The following is a 14,820-nucleotide window of genomic DNA, read 5'->3' as shown; positions in this document are numbered from 1 at the left end:
CCTTGTAAAGTACAGGATGGCTCCATAACAGACAGGAAACTATCCTTTTCTTTGTCACTAACATAAGCTATCGCAATAATAAGATCTTCAGTGTTATTATTGGGTTTCCCAGGGACTGCTTCTCAACTTGTTGCGATTTACATAAATGGCCTAGATGCCTGTATCAAAAGAATTTGCAGAATGGCAGCATGTGCAGGGAAGACTGATACGACATACTACTGGAAGGAATTTGGAGAGACACAATAGTTGAGCTGAGAAAGGCACATGGTATTTCATCATTTAGATAAAAGTTTAAATGTAGGTTCAAAAAGTTTGTACCATGGTTTCAAAATAAAGTGTCACATCTTTTGATAAGAGTGTCATGTTTTTGTGACATTCTTGTGTTAACTTTTCCCATTATAAATGCTTATATCCACATTTATAATGGAAACTGCTATGTAAACTTGTCATATTGTAATTACACCCTCCCACCAGGAATGGCACTGCAGCACCTCAGTTTTGCATCTCCCAGCTGTTCAGCCTGTGCTGCAGAAAAACTCCTATGCTTCAATCAACTCTACCTCTCCGTTTCCCAAATTGTGGTAGATTTTGCTATTTAACTAATAACAACAATAATAACAACAACATATATAAAATCAAAGTATTAGATACAAATAAGGGCAGAATGTATGATGTTAAAATTGGGACTGAATCTGTGTGCCCTGGTCCCGTTATCCCTCACTTTTAACCCCAGTTCACCTGAAAACTACATTTGGACTGGAGATTGACGAGTATATACTAAAATTCTTCAAATTTAACATTTGTTCTGTTGTCCCAATTTAGTAATATTTTGTAGCATTGGTAACACTTAAGTAACACTTTAATCAATAACATATGATACTTCTTTAATAATGTAACTGGTATAACTTGCAATACATATTTTGTCATAAGTGGCACTGTCACACTTGTACTTTCTTGCCTGTTATTCGTACTTATTTCAGAGATGGCACTGTAACCTTTCTCAGCCTGTTTTAACAAACACAACTAAAAGATATACCATTTCTTCTAACTAACCATGAGCAAGGGCACAGGAGATTCACAAATAAGGTCAGGAATATTGTATCAATTCCTTTAATGTTTAGTGGGGCCAAATTTAGATTATGGTATCTAATTTTGATCATCATATCTCCAAACAGATATTGATGCATTAGATAGAGTATAAAGAATACAAAATCAACAAGGCAGAATTAGATCAATGAACTATGAACTAAGATTAATACAATAGCAAAATACTGCAGATGCTGGAAATCTGAAATAACAACAGAAAATGCTGGAAACACTCAGCAGGCCAGGCAGCATCCATGGAGAGAGAAACAGAGTTAACGTTTCTGATCTGTGACCCTCCGAAGGGTCACAGACCTGAAACGTTAACTCTGTTTCTCTCTCCACGGATGCTGCCTGGCCTGCTGAGTGTTTTCAGCATTTTCTGTTGTTATTTATGAACTAAGATTATTCTGTTTAGCAAAATAAAATGTGAAAGCTGATTTGATTAGAATAGATAAAGTAAAAGCTGGTAAATTAAATTTAAAACAGTCAATGGCTGCAATTGGATCAGTGGAAAACATAAGAACATAGGAAATATTAGTGAAGGCCATTTGGACCAACAGCCTAACTCTTTTTATTTGATCTTAACCTAATCTCGCAGTCTTCTCATTGTATCCCTCAGCCACTCATTCTCCAGAAAAAGTTGCCTCTTTGACCTATTTATTCTATTTGCTTCAATAGCCTTCTCTGGTGATTTCTTCCCTGTATCTATTACCTTTTGTTAAAATAGTCCTGCCTGATTTCCCTATTTAATCCTAATAGTCACATTATGTCCCCTAGTTTCTCTATCCTCTGTTAGTCTGAAAGTTGTTTTCCTCTGTGCATTTTCATTTTTAGTAGTTAAAATTATTTTAATAATTCGTATGTCCCTATTATTAAGTTAATTGATGTTAGTCTGCCTATCATCCATGTTCAGAAAATTTGTTTTACTAAACAGAATAATCTCAGCTCCTATAACTGATTGATCTAAATTTGCCTCTTGTCTATGTTTTTCTTCTTGCTAATCTTAACAAATCAATATCCATTTGAAGATATGAAGACCTAAAGTGAATAAATATTCTAAGTGTGGCCTTACTAGACATGAAGATAGTGGACATAAACATTTGGCTTTGCCACAGTTTTTAAACTGTGCTGCAGTACAAGCAAATTGGAAATATTTATAATGATTGATAATAAAAATACTGTATAAAGCATGATTTTAAAATGGTTAGTCTCCAGTGGTATGATCAACATTTACAGTATTAGAACCAGGATTATAGACCAGAAATAGGTTTCCACAAATACTTAAAAGTTTGTTGCTTTGTAAAACTACAGCAAGATCCAACATCCAAATGACTTAAATTCAATGTGCAGAACACTCCTTTAACAACCAGTTTCTGGAAGCCTATTTTATAAGTTTAAAACAAGTTTCAGGTTTTAAACATATATTTTGTAGTCCGTATACTGGTTCCAATATTGTAACTGTTGACCTTAATCTGGTGTCTAACCAGTTTAAAATTATGTTCTATACAGTCATCTTATTGAAAATCATAATATTTTTTCCAATGAGTTTTTACTGTAGCAACATTTAAAAACTCCAGCAAAACCTGAAAGGAGCTAAAGTCATTCTGTTTATTAAAACAAAATGTGTGAACACAGATGATAGGCAGACTAAGGTAAATGAGCTCCATAGTAGGGACACACTGAAATATCAATAGAAACCAGGGAATTTAATAAACCATAAGGTCTAAAGTTCAACACCACACAGCAATGCAGATCAATTCAAAATAATCAACAAAATAACATGTTCTGCCAAAGATTTTAAATTGAAGAAAATATAAGCAATTGTTGCTTGATACAAGAAATATATTTTACCATTTCTTAGTGCTGTAAAACTGGATTGTTCTTCCCATTTCAATTGGTTGAGTGATAAATTTAATTCCAATATCATATTCAAAAGGGCAAAGACTGAACAATGAATATAAAAGTGAACCTGATATAAAAATTTGAAAGGAAGCAGTTAGCAATGCCCATGTAACTTTAAATTATGTTCAGATTTACTACTGATAAAAGATGTTGGACTAGAAATTCAATTGCTTTTGAAAACGTAATATTGGTGTTGGGACCTCATTAAAAGGATTCAGGTGTACAGCTAGCGCTACCAATGCTTGTTTGGGGGTCTCAGAAAATCTTACTCTCAGTTCACACCTCCACCACCTCCAGCCACACTACTCACAATCAATAGTCCCTTTAATTATTTATTTTAGGTGCGCGGTCCTTTTAAATTTGCTGCGCGGTATCATTTCCAGTGGAACAGCTGGTGAGCGGCCTGCATGGGACCTCCTGATCGCTGCGCGGCTGCGCAGCTATGGGGGAGCGTTGCTCACAATACATCCCTCCCCCGCTTTCCTTTGCTCTCCTACAATCACTGCAGCACACTTCACTCCACCTCCTTCTCATATTCACACATTCACCATTGTTGCAACTCTCATGTCTTGCACACTGCATACCAATTATTCTTGCATGATAGACACATTCTCTAAACATCACACAAGGAAGTCACTAACACACCTTTTCCCCTTCTTCTATTTCACCCTGCACACCCTGCATGACAAACTTCAGATGCTTTCACCAGCCATGTCTTCCTCTGCTCTCCGTTCACACTAAAAGCTAAACTTTGTCACTTTCATTTCAGGTGCTGCAAATGTGAAGACACCTCTGCCACTTCCTGAAGATGCACTGTCACTTGATCTGACCCTAGCAAGCAGCAACTCAGAGATTGGCACCACATGTACTTTAGAGGCTAGGCTAGAGGAGTGGTCTTCACGTGGTGAATAACTTAGCACATGTACAGGAGGTAGGGCATGGTGATAGGCATCATACTAGCTCTACTGCAGTGGACTCAGATGCTGACTTCAAGGGACCAAGCTATCGAAAAAGGCTGATGTGCATACACCAGGAAATGCTTGGCGCACTGGGCAGCTTGCCAGCGAGCTTGCGCGCAATGGCTCAGAGATGGAGGAGTCCAGCTCCAACTGTGTCGGGGCTTCGGCATGGACTGAGTGGTCGGCTCCATGAACACGACAGTGGCACCCACCATGGTGGAGCCTCTGCTGACAACATTGACAGCTTCCATGGCAGCTCACACTGCTGCCATTGGAACTCAGATGGCTGGCATCTTATAGCTAGGGGTTGGTGTTGAAAGGGGCTTCTAGAGCGTCACATCACTCCTGTACTCTATTCTCACGCAGAGCCATAAGAGTGGAGGCGCAGTCCCAGGAGAGAGGTCTTGGCTCCACAGGAGAGGCACCTGCTGTCTTCTCAGGAAGACAGCATGTCAGGTCCTCTACCACCCACTCTGCCAGTTCCCTTATTAGAGACACACAGCCAGTCAGGCCAGACTGCCTTGACCCATGCCAAGATGCTGCAGTCTGCAGCTGGGCCCTCAAGGCCCAGAGCTGTTTGAGGTCATCCAGCAAAGCCATCTGAGGTCCCCTCAATGGAAGCGATAACCACTGGGGAAACACTTCATAAGAGGACTAAGATAGGTAGAAGACAGACATTAAGGGGTTGCCTAAGGGTGATTTTTAATTATTCCTGTTAACTATTAGACACAGATGGAATTGAGTTGTTTGATAAATTTGGTTTTTGTTCTAAATTTGGTGTTGGTATTTATATCTGTAGTGAAGTGAGGGCAAGACCCACAAGGCAATAGATGGTGGTAGTAAGGACAATGGTGATAAATAATACAGGATTGTTGGTATATAGGGATGGAATGGATGGTTCACATGAGGCGCTCTTGGATGAGCTGCTTTCTGAGAGCTCTAGCAGCTAGGGGCACTGGCGGTCGATGCTGCTCCAGCTCTTCCTCTTCTTCATGCTGATTCTTCTCCTCCTCCTGTTTTTCCTCCTCCTCCTGGTGCACTTATTGCTGCCCAGGCAGTGGTAAGGGCTGATACCACAATATGGCAAAGTTATCGATCATGTACCAGACAACCACAAATCTGGATACACATTCAGGGTGTACTGCAAAACTTCTCCAGAACGGTCCAGGCAGTGGAAGTTTTGCTTGAGCATGCCGATTGTCTGCTCGATAATGTTTCTGACTGCAGGAGGACTCTCATTGTAGGCCATCTCTGTAGCTGTGTCAAGGTTCCAGACAAGAGTCATGAGCCAAGTCTGAAGGGGATAGCCCTTGACACCCAGTAGCCAGCCTGTAACCTGATGGCCTGGTTGGAATAAAGGTGGCACAGAGGACTGATGCAGGATAAATGAGTTATGACTGTCGCCAAGATAGTGAGCACAGATCTGCACCCAGAAAAGTAAAATTAAAGTGGACATGTGAAAGAAGTCAAATTAAAAAGGGGATTGCCTAAGGGAAGCAACATTTAAAAAAAGATTTTGTCAGAGAAGTAAAATGAAAACGGGGTACAAGAGAAATATAAATAGGATGAAGGATTTTTTAAATATCTGTGCATGGGATTTGGGAGTCGCTGGCAAGGCCAGTATTTATTGCCCATCCCTAGTTGCCCTTGAGAAGGTGGTGGTGATCCGCCTTCTTGAATCACTGCAGTCCATGTGATGAAGGTACTCCCACAATGCTGTTAGGGAGGGAGTTCCAGGATTTTGACCCAGCGACAATGAAGGAAAGGCGCTATTGTAGTGTATGTACATTTAAGAGAGAACTACTTTTACAGCTCCTGTATACTGTAATACCGGCAGTGACCACACCTGTATATAAGCCTTGAGCATGCCTCTGTACCCCAGTCTTCAGACTACCCTACTCCAGTAAATACCTGTTGATTGTTAAGTTACAGCATCCGTGTGGTTATTGAAAAACATCATACTCTCAGAATCACGGATCTAACAGTGGTGACGAGTGTCGATTCGAATCTACCTGCAACTCTGCATTTCCCTTCGAGGATTCGCTCCGGGAGGGCGGTGGAAGAAAGTCGAGGCCAGAAACACGGGCGTCGACCACGAGCAACTGCCCAGTCATCTGGCAGAGAGTGAACATCGCAGGGGAGGCTGTGGAGAGCCGGGCTTGGTTCCCCAGCCACGACGATCAGCAATAGACTGCCGACAGGTACAGCGCAGACCCTTCCCGGACAGCGGTGGCTGGAGCCGACCGACGGCGGAGAGAAAGCCGAGCAGCGTCGACGGGGTAAGACAGAGGGTGAAGCGCACAGGGCGCAGCCGGGGGTTGAAAACCGAGCGGCGTCGAGGAAAAACAAAATGGAGAGAGAGGGTAAAGCAACAGCCGGGTTCAGGACCGAGCGGCGGAAATGGGAAAGGCGCACAAAAAAAAAATGCGCAGAGCACAGCCAGGGCTCAAGGGCTGAACAGTGTCCGCGGGGAGAAGAAGGGAGAGCGGAGGAGACGCAATTGAGCCGCGGAGAAGAAGGAAGAGCGCGGGAGACGCCATTTTTAGAAGCCGCAGCGGAGAAGAAGGGCGAGCGCGAGAAGGAAGGAAAGCACGGGAGACGCCATTTTGTGCCAGTGGAGAAGAAGGGGAAGCGCGGGAGATGCCATTTTTGACAATTAAAGCACACCCAGGGATGCCGAAGAGTGGCAGTATCTCTACGTTCGACAATGAAGTCGAAGATTGGGCGACATATGTGGAATGTATTGAGGTGTACTGCAGGGCGAGTGAAGTGCCAGATGTTAGGAAAGCACTGGTTTTGTTAAATTCCATGGGTGCAAAAACTTATGGGTTACTGCGAAACCTAATAACCCCAGAGAAGCCTGTGAACAAGAATTTCGAAAGCATAGTAGAAATCCTACAGGACCACTTAAACCCCACACCGCTGCTGATAGCAGAACGATTTAAGTTCCATAAAAGGAACCAACACAAAGACGAAAGCAATGCTGAGTACCTAACGGAACTGCGCAAGCTATCGAAACACTGCCAGTTTGGAGCGGGACTAGCAGATACGTTAAGGGACAAGTTTGTGTGTGGGCTGCAAAGTGAAGGAACCCAGAAACGGCTTCTATCAGAAAAGGATCTTACGCTGGACAAGGCTTTCAGTATGGCAGTATCACACGAAGCAGCCACAAGGGGCGCTGCAGATATACAACGGCGACCGCAAGAATATGGCACCAATGAAATGTCCTATGGAACAGGGAAGTGCTATCGCTGCGGCAGAACAACACATGACCAGAAGGATTGTTGGTTCAAGGACCAAGTGTGCAGACAGTGTGGAAAAGCAGGACACATAGCAAGAGTCTGCAGGTCTGGGAAGAAAACCAACAGTAAGAAATCTCCACAGAAGAAGTACAAAAAGGTACACAAGGTGATGGACAGTAGTTCAGATGAACAGAAAAGTGACACAGACTCCGGAAGCAAGGAGCTGGGTTGTCTGAAACTACATAAGGTAACCAAAATGGAGGATCACCAGACTATCTGGGTTACACTCAAGATAGACGGAGTCCAAGTGAAAATGGAATTGGACACAGGATCAGCCCTAACAGTCATAAACCAAAGGGACTACAAGCGGCTATTTTCACATATACCCTTGAAAGCTACAGAGATTGTCTTGAAGACGTACACGGGGCAAAAAGTCTACCCCAAAGGAAAAATAAGGGTGAAAGTGATATATAAAGGCCAGGGAATACCTAAAATGGATATATATGTATTGCCAGATGGAGGACCACCACTGCTAGGACGTGAATGGATCCAGAAGATACAATTAAGTTGGCATTCCATACAGGCACTGAAGGTTGAGGCCAAAAAGGATGACGACGTCACACCTGGACGACTGTCAAAAATGCTAACTGACGCAAAAGAAGTGTTCCAGGAGGGACTCGGAACAACAAAAGGCATAACAGCAATGATTAAAATAGAGGAAAATGCAAGCCCAAAGTTTCTGAAGGCCAGACCAGTGCCTTATGCGATCAGACCAGCTGTCGAAGCAGAGCTGGAAGGGTTGGAACGTTCAGGAGTACTGTCCAAAGTAGACTGGAGTGAGTGGGCTACACCCATCATTCCTGTAATGAAGAGGTCGTTGAGTAATACGCCTGGGGAACCAAAGAAGGTCCGCATCTGTGGGGATTTTAAGGTGACAGTGAGCCCAGTCCTTCACACGGTACAATATCCGCTTCCACGAATTGAGGATATTTTCGCCTCGCTATCTGGAGGTAAACGCTTCACCAAAATTGATCTAGCCTAGGCGTACTTGCAAATGGAGGTAGAAGAAGCCTCGAAACAATACCTTATGATTAACACTCATAAAGGTCTCTATCAATACAATCGGCTGGTGTTCGGGGTAGCATCGGCTCCGGCTATTTGGCAAAGGGCGATGGATCAAGTCCTGCAAGGGATTCCAGGGACCCAGTGTTATTTGGACGACATCCTGGTCACGGGCGAAAATGACAGTGATCACCTCGCCAACTTGGAGAAGCTGCTCACCAGATTAAAGGAATATGGGCTCCGAGCTAATCGCCACAAGTGTGAGTTTTTCCAGCAGCAGATCTCGTATTGTGGCCACGTCATCGATGAAGAGGGGTTACATAAGTCCCCTGAAAAGATTGAGGCAGTAGTCAAGGCTCCAGCACCGGAAAATGTGTCACAACTGAGGTCGTTCCTCGGGCTGGTAAACTACTACCATAAGTTCTTACCAAATTTGTCCACGGTATTACACCCACTGAACACCCTACTGCAAACAGGGGTACCATGGAAGTGGAATGATGAACGTAGACGAGCTTCCCAGAAGTGTAAAGAATTGATCACATCAAAAGAGGTGTTGGCCCATTTCAACCCAGCACTACCAATTCGTTTGGCATGTGATGCATCACCCTATGGTATTGGAGCGGTGCTGTCGCACAAATTCCCAGACGGGTTGGAGAGGCCAGTAGCCTTTGCGTCTCGGTCACTAACCTCAGCCGAGCGCAACTACGCCCAGATTGACAGGGAGGCCCTCAGCCTAGTATGGGGAGTAAAAAAATTCAACCACTATCTGCATGGGCAGAAGTTCACCTTGCTGACTGACCACCAACCACTTGTCTCCATCTTTAATCCTAAGAAGGGCGTTCCAGTGATGACGGCACAACGGTTACAAAGATGGTCCCTGTTTCTAGGGGCGAATCAATATGAAATAGAATATAAAGGCACGAAACAGCATGAAAATGCTGATGGGCTATCGCGCCTGCCACTGCCTACTGTGGAAGAAGCACCAGCAGTGGACCCTATCGAGATAATTTATTCGTCAATAATTGAACGATTGCCAGTAACGAACGCGGATAGAGAGGAGGAGACCCGCAATGATCCAACGCTGTCTCGGGTATATGATTTGACGGTGAGGGGATGGCCAACACATGGCGACTCACTGTTGCCAGCATTCTCATCCAGAAGAGAACAGCTGTCAGTATGCCAGGGGACAGTGATGTGTGGATCCAGAGTGGTGATTCCACCCAAGTTAAGGGAGAGAGTGCTAAATGAGCTACATGAAGGTCATCTGGGGGGAGTGAAAATGAAAAGCCTTGCTAGGGCTTATGTGTGGTGGCTGGGAATCGATCAACAAATCGAAGACCTAACCAACAGCTGCTCAGGATGCCAGAAGGTCCAAAATGCACCACCACATGCCCCTCTACACCCATGGGAGTGGCCCTCCTCTCCATGGCAACGGGTGCATATTGATTTTGCTGGTCCATTCATGGACTCAATGTTCTTAATAGCAGTGGATGCTCATTCGAAGTGGCCTGACGTGATAAAAATGTCCTCAACCACTACAGAGAAAACGATTGCAGTCCTACGGACCATATTTGCCAGAAACGGCTTGCCAGAGCAGATTTGCTCTGATAATGGACCACAGTTTGTGTCCGAAGAGTTTCAAAAATTTATGAGAAGGAATGGGGTAAGGCATTACACATCCGCCCCGTATCATCCAGCCACAAATGGATTGGCTGAGAGGTTCGTACAAACCTTTAAGAAGGCGATAAAGGCCATGTGCGATGATGAAATTCCACTACAGCATAAGATGGACAATTTCTTATTAGCCTACCGAAACGCAACACATGCAGTTACCAACCAGACCCCGGCCATGATGTTCTTTAACCGAAGGTTGAGATCTCGTCTGGACTTGCTTAGACCAAATGTGCGAAGAAATGTTGAGGATAAACAATTCCAGCACATCAATGAGAAGCCGACAAGGAGCTTCAATGTAGGACAACCAGTCTTGGCCCATGACTACCGAACAGAGAAATGGCAACCCGGAACGATGTGCACACGGCAGGGGCCATTAATGTACACAGTGGATGTCGGGGAGAACATTGTGAGATGCCACGTTGATCAGATCTTAGCGTCACAGGAACGAGTCAACCCCATGTCTTGTGTACCTGGGGATGAACCCGACATACCGGTAGCATCTATCTCCGAACCAGTAGCAGTGGAACCCGATGAACTAACCGATGAAAAGGGGCCAGAATCGCCTCCGCACCAAGAACAAGAACCTCAGAAAAGGCGCTGTCCCAAAAGGATCAGGAAGCCGCCCCAAAGACTGAATCTATAAATGGACTATTGTTGTTTAATGTACATGTTAAAGTGTTAATTGTTATTTGAATATTATGGGTACTACTAATCTAAAAGGGGAGGAATTGTAGTGTATGTACCTTTAAGAGAGAACTACTTTTACAGCTCCTGTATACTGTAGTAGCGGCAGTGACCACACCTGTATATAAGCCTTGAGCATGCCTCTGTACCCCAGTCTTGAGACTATCCTACTCCAGTAAATACCTGTTGATTGTTAAGTTACAGCATCCGTGTGGTTATTGAAAAACATCATACTCTCAGAATCACGGATCTAACAGCTATAGATCCAAGTCAGGATGGTGTATGACTTGGAAGGGAACTTGGAGGTGGTGGTGTTCCCATGTGCCTGCTGCCCTTGTCCTTCTAGGTGGTAGAGGTCGTGGGTTTGGGAGCTGCTGTTGAAGAAGCCTTGGCGAGTTGCTGCAGCGCATCTTGTAGATGGTACACACTGCAGCCACGGTACGCCGGTGGTGGAGGGAGTGAATGTTTAAGGTGGTGGATGAGGTGCCAGTCAAGCGGGCTGCTTTGTCTTGGATGGTGTTGAGCTTCTTGAGTGTTGTTGTAGCTGCACTCATCCAGGCAAGTGAGGAGTATTCCATCACACTCCTGACTTGTGCCTTGTAGATGGTGGAAAGACTTTGGGGAGTCAGGAGGTGGGGCACTCGCCACAGAAATCCCAGCCTCTGACCTGCTCTTGTTGCCACAGTATTTATGTGGCTGGTCCAGTTAAGTTCTGGTCAATGGTGACCCCCCCAGGATATTGATGGTGGGGGATTCAGCGATGGTAATGCTGTTGAATGTCAAGGGGCGGTGGTTAGACGCTCGCTTGTTGGAGATAGTCATTGCCTGGCACTTGTGTGGCGCGAATGTTACCTGCCACTTATCAGCCCAAGCCTGAACGTTGTCCAAGTCTTGCTGCTTGTGGGCATGGACTGCTTAATTATCTGAGGAGTTGCAAATGGCACTGAACACTGAGGTGAGCTTCCTGTGCGATGTTTATGTATGAGAACACCGTATAAAATAGATAGAGTAAGAGATATGAAAATTGTTTATTAATCAGAAAGCTTAAGGAGAAGATTATAATTTTAAGCGAGTAGAGGAACTTATAAAGCAGACAAATGCAAGGAGATTATCAAGGGTAAGCATTAGATTCGGTAAGTAAGTCATAAAAAGTCAGTGAATTGTGCAGGCTAGCACTGTACCTCAAAAGTGATTCCTTGGGGGATTGGGGCTAAAGACTGGAATGGGTGAGGGTTTTGGGCAACCCGCTCCCCATGTCAAGCATGGGGGCAGGCGAGTTTCTCGCATGGTGAATCAGATGCTGGATCAGCCCAATTTCACACCTTTCTGGCTGCATGGGGCATGTGGGCACTGGTGATGCACTAATAGTAGTGCAGGCGCCCATGGGCCCCGTGTGAATTACGTACCCTTATGCTGACCTGCAAAATCCGATAGGTCAGTGCTGGAGGGCACTGGAAGGTGTGATCCTGGTGTAAGGGCCAGGATCACAGCTCATGGATTTTCACGGCCATAATGCTAAACAAGCACGATAAATACATACCTAAATCAGCAAGGAATAGACTAATCAAGTATAACCCTAAATGGATTAACAATTTAATTAGAAGTGAAATAAGGAGGAAGTACAACCTCCATAAATCTTGCAGAGTGAAAAGTGAAGTGGTTCATTGGGATAAATATAGGAATGTGCAGAAACATGTTAAAAGGATGGTCATAAGGACAAAGAGAGACCTGAAAAAGCACAGCTGCATATACAAAGAATAACAGTAAGAAATTCCTTCTGTACTTAAACAGTAAGAAGGCAGTGAGAAAATAGCTATGAACCATAAAAAATATGAAAGGAGCTGTAATAGAGGATGAGCACAAGATAGTAAATATTCTAAACGATCAGTTCCTCCAAGTATAAGTATTCATAAAGGAAGACATGACGAACATGCTCTGCCTTAGTAACAATAATCTAAATAGAATTAGTCACTTCGATATAATGAGATGAAAGTCATAGTGTGGAGATGCCGGAGTTGGACTGGGGTGGACAAATGTAAGAAATCACACAACACCAGGTTATAGTCCAACAGCTTTATTTGAAATCACAAGCTTTCGGAGCGCTGCTCCTTCTTCAGGTGAAGTGGAGAAATGCATAAAGACACAGCTTATATAGTCAGAGAATCATGTCAGATGTTTACAGGTAACCTTTCCAACTGCCATTTGTCACACCTCGGCAGAGAGATAATCACAGCAGTCAAAGGTGTGACTGGTGTCCAAACAGGTCAGTCAGGGAAACATTACATCAAAGAACAATGAGGTGGGGTCACAAGGGGTCAAATATTGCAGATGCTGGGGTCTGTATGAAAAACAAAAAAACAGACAAAAAACATTTTTTTTGGCTGGAAATCACAGCAGGTCCGGCCGCATCTGTGTAGAGAGAACAAGCCAATGTCGACTCGAGTCTGGATGACCCTGCATCAGGTGGGGTTACATGTAGCGTGACATGAACCCAAGATCTCGGTTAAGGCCGTCCTCATGGGTGCGGAACTTGGCTATCAGTTTCTGCTCGACGATTTTGCGTTGTCGTGTGTCTCGAAGGCCGCCTTCGAGACACACAACAACGCAAAATCGTCGAGCAGAAACTGATAGCCAAGTTCCGCACCCATGAGGACGGCCTTAACCGAGATCTTGGGTTCATGTCACGCTACATGTAACCCCACCTGATGCAGGGTCATCCAGACTCGAGTCGACATTGGCTTGTTCTCTCTACACAGATGTGGCCGGACCTGCTGTGATTTCCAGCCAAAAAAAATGTTTTTTGTCTGTTTTTTTGTTTTTCATACAGACCCCAGCATCTGCAATATTTGACCCCTTGTGACCCCACCTCATTGTTCTTTGATGTAATGTTTCCCTGACTGACCTGTTTGGACACCAGTCACACCTTTGACTGCTGTGATTATCTCTCTGCCGAGGTGTGACAAATGGCAGTTGGAAAGGTTACCTGTAAACATCTGACATGATTCTCTGACTATATAAGCTGTGTCTTTATGCATTTCTCCACTTCACCTGAAGAAGGAGCAGCGCTCCGAAAGCTTGTGATTTCAAATAAAGCTGTTGGACTATAACCTGGTGTTGTGTGATTTCTTACATGAAAGTCATAGACAGACGAGATGATCTTAAGTCCACAGGGGTAGATAATATTTATTCCAGAGAAACTAGGGAGATTAGTGAGGCATTGATGGCAAATATCAGAAGGAAGATAAATAATAGACTTGAAACAAACTAATATAGTGCCCATTTTAAAAATAGTGACAAAGCAGATGCAGGCAATTATCGACCAATTAATCTTACTTCATATTGTATAAAATAATGGAATCAATCAGGATTCATCTTGAGAAAGCCAACATGGCTTCGAAAGGAGCGATCATGCCTGACCAACATTCTTTACTTATTTGAGGAAGTCACAGCCCAGTTGGACTGTGGTAAGTCATGCAATATGTTGTACTTAGGCTTCCATAAACATTTGACAAAGTTCCACAAAGGCTACCAGTGAAGCTGAAAGTGGTGGAGATTCAATTAAGTCTTGGGAAATGATACAAAATTGGCTGAAAGATAGAAGATTGCAGGAACTAGTTAGAAGAGTTAAATTGGGTAAGGGGAAGATGGTGAGTGGGGTTCAATGGAGATCAGTATTGGAACTTCAATTTAGAAACGCAATACAACATGATCAATTTGCAGCTGAGAAACGAGGAAAGGCAGTTGATTCTGAGAAGGCAGAATCATACAAAGTGAATTAGACAAAATATTTAATTGAGCAAAATTAATATAATGTGAATATAATGTATTACATAAAGGAAGAAAGAATGGGTGACATAAGTACTCCATGAATTGCTTTGAAATAGCTAATATGAAGTTGATTGAGATCTAGCATTTTTAGTGGACTCGATGCATTTTAAAAAATTCATTAATGGGATGTGGGAGTCGCTGGCAAGGCCAGCATTTATTGCCCATCCCTAATTGCCCTTGAGAAGGTGGTGGTGAGCCGCCTTCTTGAACCACTGCAGTCCGTGTGGTGAAGGTACTCCCACAGTGCTGTTCGGTAGGGAGTTCCAGGATTTTGACCCAGCGACGATGAAAGGTCGGCGATATACTTCTAAGTCAGGATGGTGTGTGACTTGAAGGGAACTTGGAGGTGGTGGTGTTCCCATGCACCTGCTGCCCTTGTCCTT

Source organism: Somniosus microcephalus, chromosome 12, assembly GCF_052327205.1.
Source record: "Somniosus microcephalus isolate GS21.2 chromosome 12, FLI_Smic_1.0, whole genome shotgun sequence".
Taxonomy (NCBI): Eukaryota; Metazoa; Chordata; class Chondrichthyes; order Squaliformes; family Somniosidae; genus Somniosus; species Somniosus microcephalus.
Note: the sequence above shows the minus strand (reverse complement) of the source record.